The sequence below is a fragment of the Heptranchias perlo genome, chromosome 4 (assembly GCF_035084215.1).
Source record: "Heptranchias perlo isolate sHepPer1 chromosome 4, sHepPer1.hap1, whole genome shotgun sequence".
In the NCBI taxonomy this organism is placed as follows: Eukaryota; Metazoa; Chordata; class Chondrichthyes; order Hexanchiformes; family Hexanchidae; genus Heptranchias; species Heptranchias perlo.
The window spans coordinates 22,326,597-22,340,981 of NC_090328.1; the positions used below are offsets into that span (position 1 = coordinate 22,326,597).

Genomic DNA, 14,385 nt, shown 5'->3' on the forward strand with positions numbered 1-14,385 from the left:
ATGTGTTGGATGGCCGCAGGATTTCACTTATATAGGAAAGAAAGTCCAGATTTTAGCCGACATTGCGAGATTCCGCCAATTGTGCTGGTTAGACAAGGCTCTTCAAATTGCACTCATTTTCTGAGGCGCACAGGTACGTTTTAAAAGTTTTAACGTATCAAAAAATATTTAATTTACTAAGAAACTGACTAGTGTATGCCGATGAAACTAGTAAATGGTTCAGGATTGTTTTTTGAAGTCATTTTCAGTTATTTCAAATCAGATTACTCACAGGTGGAGGATGGGACATTCTTATTAAAAATGCTTATTTTTTGTGATAAACCCATTTTCAGCTGTATTAATAAAACTGCACCAGTTACCACTCTTAAATACATCAAGGAATATTTTCAATGGGAAGGAAAAAAAATAAAACGATTACGTTCTATTACACTGCCCGATTGTGCTGGTTCATTTTACGTTTGTGGTTATGCAAATTAATTTTATCGGAAGCTTGAACTGTAACCTAATTAGCGCAATTGTGAGTGTAATTTGTGCGCAATTGGGAATGGAAACTCTACCCCAGTATCTTTGGCATAGTAATTTCAAGTGACTTTACAGTCTCCCTGACTAGAATGTCAACTACTTTCCCCCTGGAAAAAAAAACAGAAAAGGGTGGAAAAACATAATGCTAAGCATCTATACAGGAACAAAACCTGTCATAAAATGTAAACCCTCTTTTGTTTTGCTGTTCAGAAGTTTATTCAGAAGTTCAACTATGTATTTCAACAGTTTCTACTTTTATTTCAGATTTGCATTTTTTCTTTTTTTTTAATCTTTCTCCGAGAATTTGTTCTCTCACTCATTCCCGAGCATTTTCTCCCAAACGAACCAGCCTCCTACCAATATTGAAAAGTTGGGATCTGTTCGTGAATTTAGATGTGAAAAGAAATGTTATAAATGAGCACTTCTGACATACGGCCTTGCCCACTGAGAGTGCACATACAGAGTGTGTTTTGATATGTTAAAACTTTTAAATACATCAGAGTGAACCTGTGGAATTCTCTACCACAGAAGGCAGTGGAGGCCAAGTCATTAGATGTATTCAAGAAGGAGATAGATATATTTCTTAATGCTAAAGGGATCAAAGGATATGGGGAAAAAGCAGGAACAGGGTACTGAGTTAGACGATCAGCCATGATCATTTTGAATGGCGGAGCAGGCCTGAAGGGCCGAATGGCCTACTCTTGCTCCTATTTTCTATGTTTCTATAAGAAAATCACAGGGGCACTTCCCATAATTTTCAGTCCATCCAGAAAAACATAAGTAGCACACCCACAATTTCCAGCTCCCGGCAGCGAGACTGGGACTGCATACTCACAAAATGTACCTCGTTATATCCAGTTGGTTTGTCATAAGCAGTAAAAGTCACTTGAAATTACTAAGCAAAAGATTTCCTTTGTGAACTTGCAATGCAAGCTCTGAAACAAAATAAGAAGCTTTAAAAATGCTGACCTCTTAAAGGTTCCTTCAAAGTAAAAGATAATGTTGTAGAAAGGAATACATGTGACATCGTTTCAGCACCTCAAGGGCTGTTAACCAAAGTACTCAAACTACATTTATAATAATGTGGCTTTGTATACTTGATGATGATTGATATTGTGCATGGCATCTTGAGCTAAGAGCTGTGGATAGTGTGTAAGTGAATGTTCTTTCACTATCAGCAAATTCCGAGGCTCTGATACCTGACATCACAAAGGAACTGCTTTCACAAGTGTTTGCTCTGTCTATACTTTTATCTTAGTTTGCTAGCGGCAGTTTTCTTCATCAGACAAGATGTAGACATCTGACCTGTCCCCCTAATGGAAGCCAAAAGAGCGATATGCCTGTAGGGGAATAGTGTCTAGTGCGCCACAAGAGATACAGTTACTTTGCCTGTGCAGTAAAATGGTTTCAATAAAAATCATGTAAAATAGAAAAATAATTACATTTGATAGTAATAGGTTGCCTCTTTGCTAGCAGGTTAGCAGAATTATTTATCATTAATTTGACTGTGTTTCCATCTTTATTTGTTGCAGGTCTAAACAGTCATGAACACCATGATAATTGACCCAGATATGGATTAAAAACTTCAAAAAGGATGTCTTGCAAATTCTCATGAAATGGTGACATTTCAATGGCCAATTAATTGACAAAATGTAAAATGCAACCAAAAAAATCTGTAATAATGGCATGAATTATGTTAATGTACTTCACTTGTATTACCAACACACAAGTCACAAATGTATAAATGTTAAAATTTCATTATTAACCTTACTGGACCACTGCGAAGGAAGGAACTACTACAGTACTGTGATATAACTGATGGCCGATTTCATCCCCCATACACCTAACCAAGAATCTGGCCATTATGGAGGCCAGCAAGGTATTGGGACTGAGGAGCTCAAATTAGTGCAACAGTGGAATGCTGTACACTGCTGTTACCACCCCCTCCCCACAGAAGTAAAGTTCAGCAGAAATAGCCATAAGGTTGGATGAAACTTTTTGTAGCAATCAAGAGATGCATACCAGTGAAATGAAAGGCACTTGATGAGGAATCTCTGTGATATTTCCATAATGTAATGTGTGCTAAGGTCCAGTTCAAACTCAGTATTGACAGATATGGACCTCATTCTGGGAATACAGTTACCACCCTTCACCTTTGATGGCTCCAGTCTTAGCTGGTCTCCATAGTTTATTTTATTAAGGAACTGGAGTGAAGGGACAAAGTCATACTGCAAGACACCACCAGGGTTGTGGATGCTGAGTCATTGAGTATATTCAAGGCTGAGATAGATTTTTGGACACTAAGGGAATCAAGGGTTCCGGGGATTGGGTGCGAAAGTGAAGTTGAGGTTGAAGATCAACCATGATCTTATTGAATGACGGAGTAGGCTCGAGGAGTCATATGGCTTACTTCTGCTCTTATTTTTTATGTTGTTATGTTTCTCCTCCTTCAAGTGGCGCCTCAATATTTCTATTGCTAAAGCTGCATCCAAGAAGCAAGTCTCCTCTTGTCCTGAAATTTATTTTCCTTTCAATAACCTTTAACTTTCTGTGAAGTCCAGCCAAGACTGAAGCGCTGCATTGACTCCCAGTCCGGCAATGCCTCGATTTTATAAGTCTCATCCTTGTTTTCAAATCCCTCCATGGCCTCGCCCTTCTCTATCTCTGTAACCTCCTCCAGCCCTACAAACCTCCGAGACCTCTGCGCTCCTCCAATCCTTGCCTCTTGCACATCCCCGATTTCAATCACTCCACCATTGGCGGCCATGCCTTCAGCTGCCTCGGCCCTAAGCTCTGGAATCCCTTCCTAAACCTCTCCGCCCCTCTACCTCTCTCTCGTCCTTTACGACGCTCCTTAAGACCTACCTGTTTGACCAAGCTTTTGGTCACCTGTCCTAATATCTACTTATGTGGCTCGGTGTCAAATTTTGTTTGAGAATCACTCCTGTGAAGCGCCTTGGGACGTTTTACTACGTTAAAGGCGCTATATAAATGCATGTTGTTGTTGTTGATTTACCTCATCGTTTCATCTTCAACCCTGGTGGTGTCTTGCAGTATGACTTTGTCCCTTCACTCCAGTTCCTTAATAAAATAAACTATGAGCAATAGGCGTGGGATGAAGGAGGCCACTTTAGAGGTATTTCATTGTGGGTCAGCTGAGGGAGACCCCTCTTTTAAGGGATGCAGCAAATGGGGGTCTTTTGCAGGTAAAAGGATCCGCTTTAATGTAGTTCAATCTAAACTATATTATAATAGTCATCTTCTGAGATGAGATTTTGTTCATTATTTTATTGCCAAACTTTCATGGGAGAAGAAGAGGGATTTTAGAAGGGATGACTTTAAATAAAATGAGAACAATGCAGAATAGTGTGCAGAGGTCAAAAATCACCATAACTGCCAATGTGTATTTAGCTACAACATTATACCTGTGAAAATGTGTGATGGAATATTTCCCAAAATTAGTAATATGTTATTATTACTCGTGTATCATTTTAAAACTGTTTGTACTATCACTGAAAATCTGCCAATAAAATGAGAGTTTGAAAAATTACTTTTGTGTTTCAGTTTTTAAAATAATTTTTCCCATTTTCCTTTCATAGAGCTTTCCCATGCCATGCCAAGAGGACAGTCTGGTGACCTGCTCCTCAGTCTCTGACAATGCAGTTCCAGTGCCGGTTTGTTCAGAAGTGCATGAGAGCAGCCTCGGCTGAGTGGGCTTTTATTTTTCTTACCTTACTGTGGAAAAGTATCTGAGTCCTGTTTGCTGCCTTCTTATGCTGTCACCTTTGAGTTGGGAACTCGCTGCTTGAGAAACCACAGATACCCACTTGTGTACTACAACTCCTCGGAGCAGCATGCTGTAGCTCTGACATATTGCATCATCATAATACTGTCAGAGTCATTATGTCATTTAATTGTCTTTGCACAGTATGAAAGTTCACTTCACACGCTCAAAGCTGCAGTTTAAATGGAAACCTAAGGAGGACCATCAGTGATATGGATTGTGAGCATTTTTCAATGCAGTATCAGTGTCGATGAATTTCTCATATCCCCTGATTGACAATGAATTTAGTGCTGAGCATAGTCAACAGCTCCTAAAGCCTAGAAATTCACGCTGAGAAAAGTGATTCCACTGGTCAGAACTGGGCAGGTGCAGACCAGAAAATATTGAGCTTGGGAATTTGCCAGTTTCATAGAGTCATAGAGTCATAGAGTTATACAGCACGGATAGAGGCCCTTCGGCCCATCGTGTCCACGCCGGCCATCAAGCCCTGTCTACTCTAATCCCATATTCCAGCATTTGGTCCGTAGCCTTGTATGCTATGGCATTTCAAGTGCTCATCCAAATGCTTCTTGAATGTTGTGAGGGTTCCTGCCTCCACAACCCTCTCAGGCAGTGAGTTCCAGACTCCAACCACCCTCTGGGTGAAAAAGTTCTTTCTCAAATCCCCTCTAAACCTCCCGCCTTTCACCTTGAATCTATGTCCCCTTGTTATAGAACCCTCAACGAAGGGAAAAAGCTCCTTAGTATCCATCCTATCTGTGCCCCTCATAATTTTGTACACCTCAATCATGTCCCCCCTCAGCCTCCTCTGCTCCAAGGAAAACAAACCCAATCTTCCCAGTCTCTCTTCATAGCTGAAGCGCTCCAGCCCTGGTAACATCCTGGTGAATCTCCTCTGCACCCTCTCCAAAGCGATCACATCCTTCCTGTAGTGTGGCGACCAGAACTGCACACAGTACTCCAGCTGTGGCCTAACCAGTGTTTTATACAGCTCCATCATAACCTCCTTGCTCTTATATTCTATGCCTCGGCTAATAAAGGCAAGTATCCCATATGCCTTCTTTACCACCTTATCTACCTGTTCCGCCGCCTTCAGGGATCTGTGAACTTGCACACCAAGATCCCTCTGACCCTCTGTCTTGCCTAGGGTCCTCCCATTCATTGTGTATTCCCTTGCCTTGTCAGTCCCTCCAAAGTGCATCACCTCGCACTTTTCCGGGTTAAATTCCATTTGCCACTGTTCCGCCCATCTGACCAACCCATCTATATCGTCCTGCAGACTGAGGCTATCCTCCTCGCTATTTACCACCCTACCAATCTTTGTATCATCAGCGAACTTACTGATCATACCTTTTACATTCATATCCAAGTCATTAATGTAGACCACAAACAGCAAGGGACCCAGCACCGATCCCTGTGGTACCCCACTGGCCACAGGCTTCCAGTCACAAAAACAACCTTCGACCATCACCCTCTGCCTTCTGCCACTAAGCCAGTTTTGTATCCAAAGTGCCAAGGCACCCTGGATTCCATGGGCTCGTACCTTCTTGACCAGTCTCCTGTGGGGGACTTTATCGAAGGCCTTACTGAAATCCATGTATACCACATCCACTGCGTTACCCTCATCCACGCGCCTAGTCACCCCCTCAAAAAATTCAATCAAATTAGTCAGACATGATCTTCCCTTGACAAAGCCATGTTGACTATCCCTGATTAATCCTTGCTTCTCCAAGTGGAGACTAATTTTGTCCTTCAGAATTTTTTCCAATAATTTTCCTACCACTGATGTTAGGCTCACTGGCCTGTAGTTCCCCGGTATTTCCCTACTCCCCTTCTTGAATAATGGTACTACTTTACACATCACACGATTTTCCTGAGATTGGGTTGTCTACCAGCGGTGTACTCTCTGGAGCAGGATGTGCAACAACTTCAGCCAAACAGTTAAATTTCATGCAAGTAAGCAGATAATGGAAAAGCCATCAAAGTTCCTGCACTGTGCTATACTTATCTATTTAAAGTGCATGCCCCGGCTCCAACCTCCCTTTCCTCTCCGAAGTCCTTGAACGTGTTGTCGCCTCCTGCATCCATGCCCATCTTTCCCGCAACACCATGTTTGAACCTCTCCAATCAAGTCACTCCCCTTGCCACAGCATTGAAGCGGCATTAACCAAAGTCACAAATGACATCCTCTGTGACTGTGACCATGGTGTACTATCCCTCCTCATCCTTCTCAACCTCTCTTCCTCCAATGCCTCTCCTCTGTTGTCCAGCTGAGTGGGACTGCCACCACCTAGTTCCACTCTTACCTATCCAGTCATAGCCAGAGAATCTCCTGCAATGGCTTGTCTTCCCACACCCGTGCCGTTACTCCTGGAGTCCCTCAAAGGATCTATCCTTGGTCCTATCCTATTTTTTCATCTACATGCTGCTCCTTGGCGATATCATCAGAAAACACAATGAAGATTCCACATATAAGCTGACAACATGCAATCCTAACTCACCACCACGTCTCCCGACCCCTCCACAGCAATTATGTTGTCAGTTTGCTCGTCTGATATCCAGTCCTGGATGTCCCGCAATTTCCTCCAATTAAACATTGGAAAGACATCGGCCTCAGCCATAAACTCCCTCGCCACCGATTTCATCCCCTTCTCTGGCCACAGTCTCAGGCTGAACCAGACTGTTCACATCTTCGGCATCTATTTGACCCTGAGCTGAGCTTCTGATCCCATATCCTCTCAATCACAATGACCATCTACTTCCACCTCTATAACATTGCCCGTCTCCTTCCCTGCCTCAGCCCATCTGCTGCTGAAACCCTCATCCATGCTTTTGTTACCTCCAGACTTGACTACATCATTGCCCTCCTGGCTGGTCTCCCATTTTTTTTTAATTCATTCATGGGATGTGGGCGTCGCTGGCAAGGCCAGCATTTATTGCCCATCTCTAATTGCACCTTCCATAAACTTGAGCTCATCAAAAACATACGCTGCCATATCCTAACTCGCATCAAGTCCAACTCACCCATCATCCCTGTGCTCCTGACCTACATTGGCTCCCAGTCTACCAACCTTAAATTTAAAATTCTCATCCGTGTGTTCAAATCACTCCATGGCCTCACCCCTCCCTATCTCTGTAACCTCCTCCAGCCCTACAATCCACTGAGAACTCTGCGTTTCTTCAACTCTGGCCTCTTATGCATCCATCACTCCCTTTGCCCCACCATTAGCACCTGTGAATTTAGCCGTCTAGGCCCCAAGCTCTGGAATTTGCTCCCTAAATGCCTCCACCTCTCTATCTTCCTTTAACAGACTCTTTGAAACCTATCTCGTTGACCAAGCTTTTAGTCACCCCTCCTAATATCTCCTTCTTTGGCTTGGTGTCAATTTTTGTCTGATTATGCTCCTATGAAGCGTCTTAGGATGTTTTCCTTTGTTAAAGGTGCTATATAAATGAAAGTTGTTGTTGTTGAATAAGCTGGATAGGTTCAATTGACCTTCCTCATCTGAATTTGTCTAGGTGATCTTTGTGAATCAAGGGCAAAGCAGGACAGATAGACTTAACAAAAAGATGTTGCTGCAAACTTTCCATTGGTAGGCAAATCAAAGACAAGAGGTCAAACTAAGCACTAGAGTTATTGGAATTTAGACTGCATTATCACAAGTGGCGATCATTGCGATGCAAAAGGGTACTGGAAAATTACTTAAAGGGGAAGAATATAAAAAGGCATGGTGGTGGTGGGGGGAGAGCGGGGAGCAGGAAACGGGTGTAAAACCAGCCTCGAGAAGAAAATATAAAAAGGGCACGGGGAGGAAGCAGGAAAATGGGAGCATGTAAAACCAGTCCTGGGACGAGTATAAATTCAGTGCAGGCGGGAAGGGCTGAATAGCTTCCTGCTGATTTAAAATTTCTATATTTCTAAATATCAGTGAAACCAGGAAGACTAGTGTGTATTCATCTATGAGACATTTAGCTAAGTTCCTGAGCTGCTCCTTTAAGGAATTCTGCTGTCTAAATGGAACCAAGAAAATGGTACTATGCACTTTCTGCAGTACTGTCTCCGCTTCCTCCGCTAACACCAAAAATCTTCTACACTTCTTCCGCTAACATTGATGACCTTCTTTGCTGTGCCACCACTACCTTCTTACATAATCAGTAAACTAACTCTCTGAACAAAGTTCAAATGCAGTGCGTCCAATTTATTCACCTACTTTATGCTGTATAAGTGACGTTACTGTTGTTTTCTGCAGTATTGCCCCTTCGTTCTAGTGTATTGACTGTGCTTGTAACTCTTATCCTATAACTTCTAAGTGATTTACCAGTAGAAAAAGTGAGTGCACTGGGTGGCAGAATTTCAGTATGAGCAGTTCTGATGAAAGATCATCGACCTGAAACGTTAACTCTGTTTCTCTCTCCACGGATGCTGCCTGACCTGCTGAGTGTGTTCCAGCATTCTCTGTTTTTATTTGAGATTCAGGTGGTCCAGTCTTGTACCTCCTTGTGTTGGTTCCTAAGATGACCCTGCAACTGTTATAGCCCTGTGTATCACTGCTGGCTGGTCCTGCTATTTCCTGACACATCTACTGGGTCCCAGTCTAGTTTCTAGCTGTTCTGACAGACTTCCCCCTTAAGTTATTGCCACATATTTTTGGCCCCTTTATCTTTTATCAGCTTCTGGTTAGTTCGACTTAAATTATTCCTCTTGTATAAGTTTTGTCATAAGTGACGTTTTTGTCTATCAGCCCATTGCATATAACTGGATCCCACTGCAAGTAACATTTGAAAGTGTCAGCTAAGTGAACTTCATCATTTAAGTAAATCTTTTATGATATTGATTTTATCACAGTACAGTTGGAACTGGAATTTGATTGGGACAGTTGTTAATACTAGTTTGTGCAAGGATGTTATGTAATCTGAGGTTAAGTTGTTGACAGTTATGGTCAATTATTGCAAACAGCTTTTGTGTTGTGTTTAAATTCAAAGTTTCTAACAATTGTTGATTGTGATTCTATGAGCTGCACGTTGTTGTGCTCCGTTCATAAATATTTGTACAACAGGTATGATATAACGAAATTAGTCTGCAAAGAAGTAATAAAAACATAGCAGGAGCAGAACTAATTAATAAAATTATAAAGAAAATAAACCTATTTTGCATTAATTTTCTCCCGACTTTCCCCATGCTGTGTCGACCTACTGAGTGTGCTAGTGGAAAAAATTGAAACTGAACCAAAACTCTTAAACAGTGTTAAATTGTTCTCTAACTAAAACAGAAGCAGGTGAATCAGAGACACCGACTTTCACACCATATGCACTACTAACGATAGTCATGAATAGTTTTGCCCACAGATCAGAGAAAATAAACTCTTATCTGTAATTTACTTGGTGATTTGAAAGTCAACCTGCATAGAGGAAAGCAGCAACAGACGTCTGGTAATAAAAGCTTTTAGCCTCTCCGTGGCACGATATATGATATTACAATGTCAGTAAATGGTGCGTGTGGAGTAGTCCTTGCACATTACCAGTTACAAAATAATCATTTTGTTTAAACAAAAAAAGTAATTTTTTTCACAAAATAATGATTAAATACTTGGCAACATAAAAATAATCACTGTATTTCAAATGGAATTCTTTGTCTGAAACGCTTTGAGATGTTTCAATGTGATAAGGTGTTTTCTAAATGTAAGTATTATTTATAAACTATTTTTAAAAACATACGTTTGCACACACTTTCTGCATAACTTAGCTTTCTGTTGTCATATTTTTGTCACACTTCTTTCCATTATAAACTCTTATGTTTACATCGATGAGTGTTTCCTCGTAAACTCATCAATGTGACTGCGCAATCTGGCCACTGATGAAGAAATATAACAAGACACGTAACAGGAAAAACCAGTGACATTAAAATATTTTTTTGGAGCTATAAATGACATATGTAATTATATACTATATATAAAAATCCCATGATTAATATTCCTAACAATTAAAAATGATTAATTGCCTAATTACAGCATTTTTTCACATTAAATGCTTTTTGATAACATTTTTCAAAGTGACGTTTACAGTCAGAAATTGGACATATGAAATCTCTGCTCAAAATCTGCCATTCTGGCTGTTGCATGGTGTAACTGATGATAAATGTGCTGTAACCAAACTTTTATAATGCATTCTATTCCAAAACATTGTCAGCATCCTCGACAAATTGTATAATTTAATCAGTTGGATATGACAGTGAGCAGCTAGGCTGTACTATGGCATGGTAGTGTAGTAGTGATGGTATTTGTCTAGCAACCCAGAATCATGAGTTGAATTACCACCATGGCAAGTTGTGAAATTGAATTCAATAAATTTGGTAATTTGTGGGCTGGTTCCAGAAAAAATGACTAACTGGTTCACTAATGCCCTTCAGGGAAGGCAATCGGTCACCTCTACTTGGGCTGACCTACATATGTATCTAGGTGATTGACTCTTAATGCCTTCTGCAGTGTAGTGTCTCGCAAACTACTCAATTTAGTTGTGCAAACAATCATTTTAAAAGGCCCACCCCCACCTTCTCAGGGAAACTAGGGATGGGCAATAAATATGACCTTGCCAGTGTTATGCATGACCCGAGGGGGAAAAAAATACATATGTGGGAGGCACCAGGTTTTATCTTTGGTCTTATTGAGTTGGCTGTTCTCATCCACATTAACTGCTACAGTTGGTCTCAACACCCATGGAATATGAAGAAAAGAATTACCAGAGTTCCTGCTGCTGATTACCTATTAAAAATAAATATATGTCGATATTGAGTGAAGATAGGATTCAGCTCAGCTGTGGTTCCTCTCCCTGCAGCTGAATAGCTGACTGAAGGCTCACAAATTAATAACAGTTACTTCAGAGAGATATTAGAGTGCGCACTATTCTCAGGACAGGTTCCAGGCATTAGGGCGGACTGCAATTATAGGAGGCCCTCGAGTTGAAGAGGCCCTAATGCCAAGCTGTATAAGTCTCATGCGTGTCTGATTTATCAATCTAACTGCACTGAGCAATTGTTTAAAGACTCAGGAAGTGGAGGAACAACTTATACAATGCACTGATCAGCTGTTCGGGGACAGGGGAATGCATGTTTATGTCATATGTCCACTGATGGGGCTGTAGAATTGAAAAAGATTGCCAAAGAGAAAGGCAGCAATAGGAGATCACTGGAGCAAAGGAACATAATTTGGAGAGTTTAGAGGTCTCTTTAGGAAGAGAAAGCATCAGAAGCACAGACCAAGAGATAGGAAAAGGAGCAAAAAATAGGAAGAGTAACACAGAGAGAGAAAACAACAGAGAAACAGGAGAGAGTACTGAAATGCTCAGTCTGGACTGAAGGAAAGGTCACTTTACACATTCTTGTCTACATTTTTGCTTAAATTTGCAAAATTGAAATTTCAGCTCCATGGAGAGAGTAACACAACGAAAAAAACAAAGAGAACAGTATCAGCCTTGACTCAGTGGTAGAACTCTTACCTCTGAGTCAGAAAGTCATAGGTTCAAGCCCCACTCCAGAGACTTCACCCCAGAATCTAGGTTGACACTTCAGTGGTGCTGCAGTAAAGAGGTACCATCTTTTGGATGAGATGTTAAATCGAGATCCTGTCTACTCTGTCCGGTGGATGCAAAAGATCCATAGCACTATTCAAAGAAGAACGGGGGGTTCTCCTACTGTCCTGGCCAACAGTTATTGCTCAATCAACACCACTGAAACAGATTGTGTCGTCATTTATCTCATTGCTGTTTGTGAGGCCTTGCTGTGCACAAATTAGCTGTCACACTCCAAAAAGGAGATCTATGCCTGGAGGCAGAGGGCATGGCTGAGGTACTAGATGAGAACTTTGCATCTGTCTTTACCAAGGAAGGAGATGCTGCCAAAGTCACAGTAAAAGAGGAGCTAGTTGAGATACTGGATTGGCTAAAAATTGATAGAGAGGAAGTACTAGAAAGGCTAGCTGTACTTAAAGTAGATAAGTCACCCAGTCCAGATGGGATGCATTCTAGGTTGCTGAGGGAAGTAAGGGTGGAAATTGCAGAGGATCTTATAGAAGTCTATAAAATAATGAGGGGCATAGATAAGGTAGATAGTCAAAATCTTTTCCCAAAGGTAGAGGAGTCTATAACGAGGGGGCATAGATTTAAGGTGAGAGGGGAGAGATACAAAAGGGTCCAGAGGGGCAATTTTTTCACTCAAAGGGTGGTGAGTGTCTGGAACGAGCTGCCAGAGGCAGTAGTAGAGGCGGGTACAATTTTGTCTTTTAAAAAGCATTTGGACAGTTACATGGGTAAGATGGGTATAGAGGGATATGGGCCAAGTGCAGGCAATTAGGACTAGCTTAGTGGTATAAACTTGGCGACATGGACATGTTGGGCCGAAGGGCCTGTTTCCATGTTGTAAACTTCTATGATTCTATACTGCCATAATCTTCCAATCCTCCTTAGATATGGGGGTGGTGCCAGAGGACTGGAGAATTGCAAATGTTACACCCTTGTTCAAAAATGGGCGTTAGGGCAACTACAGGCCAGTCAGTTTAACCTTGGTATGGGGAAGCTTTTAGAAACGATAATCCAGGACAAAATTGATAGTCACTTGAACAAGTGTGGATTAATAAAGGAAAACCAGCACGGATTTGTTAAAGGCAAATCGTGTTTAACTAACTTGATTGAGTTTTTTGATGAGGTAACAGAGAGGGTTAATGAGGGCAATGCGGTTGATGTTGTGTATACGGATTTTCAAAAGGCGTTTAATAAATTGCCACATAATAGGCTTGTCAGCAAAACTGAAGCCATGGAACAAAAGGGGCAGTGCAGCATGGATACAAAATTGGCTAAGAGGCAGGAAATAGAGAGTAGTGTTTCGGACTGGAGGAAGGTACACTGTGGTGTTTTCCAGGGGTCAGTACTAGGGCCACTGCTTTTTTAAATATATATTAATGACTTGGACCTGGGGGTACAGGGCGCAATTTCAAAATTTGCAGATGACACAAAACTTGGAACTGTAGTAAACAGTGAGGAAGATAGAAATAGACTTCAAAAGGACATAGACAGGCTGATGGAACAGGTGGACACCTGACAGATGAAATTTAATGCATAGAAGTGCGAAATGATACATTTTGGTGGGAAGAAGGAGGAGAGGCGATATAAACTAAATGGTACAATTCTAAAGGGGGTGCAAGAATAGAGAGACGTGGGTGTATATGTGCACAAATCTTTGAAGGTGGCAGGACAGGTTGCGAAAGCCTTTAAAAAAGCATACAGGATCCTGGGCTTTATAAATAGAGGCATAGAGTACAAAAGCAAGGAAGTTATGTTGAACTTTTATAAAACACTGGTTCGGCCACAACTGGAGTATTGTGTCCAATTCTGGGCACCGCACTTTAGGAAGGTTATGAAGGCCTTAGAGAGTGTGAAGAAAAGATTTATTAGAATGGTTTGAGAGATGAGGGACTTCAGTTACGTGAATAGACTGGAGAAGCTGGGGTTGTTGTCTTCAGAGCAGAGAAGGTTGAGAGGAGATTTGATAAAAGTGTTTAAAATCATGAAGGATTTAGATAAAGTAAAGAGAAACTGTTCCCATTAGCGGAAGGGTCATGAACCAGAGGACACAGATTTAAGGTGATTGGCAAAAGAACCAATGGCGAAATGAGGAAAAACCTTTTTACGCAGCGAGTAGTTATGATCTGGAACGCATTGCCTGAAAGGGTGGTGGAAGCAGATTCAATTGTGGCTTTCAGAAAGGAATTTGATAAATACTTGAAGGGAAAAAATTTGCAGGGCTATGGGGAAAGAGCAGGGGAATGAGCATATCTGGACTGCTCTTACAAAGAGCTGACACAGGCTCGATGGGCTGAATGGCTTCCTTCTGTGCTGTAACCATTCTATGATTCTACACTTCCCTATACTTCAAAAGTACTTAATTGGCTGTGAAACATTTTGGGACATCCTGAGAACAGGAAAGGTGCTATATAAATACAAGTTCTTTCTTTAACAATCTCGGTTAAAAATCTCCTTTAGAGAGAATAATAGAGAGGTACCTCTATTGAACTCAAAAAACAAAATTGTAA

General features: G+C 41.3%; 1 protein-coding gene across 2 annotated transcripts in view; it reads left to right on the top strand.

Moving 5' to 3' along the window:
• LOC137320768 (organic cation/carnitine transporter 2-like) overlaps positions 1-4,072 on the top strand; it is a 91,315-nt gene extending 87,243 nt beyond the window's left edge. For both annotated transcript variants that reach the window (XM_067982563.1, XM_067982562.1), the window contains one exon: positions 2,055-4,072. The gene's annotated coding sequence lies outside the window, so the exon portion shown is untranslated. The remainder of the gene's footprint in view (positions 1-2,054) is intronic.
• The last annotated feature ends 10,313 nt before the right edge of the window (positions 4,073-14,385 follow it).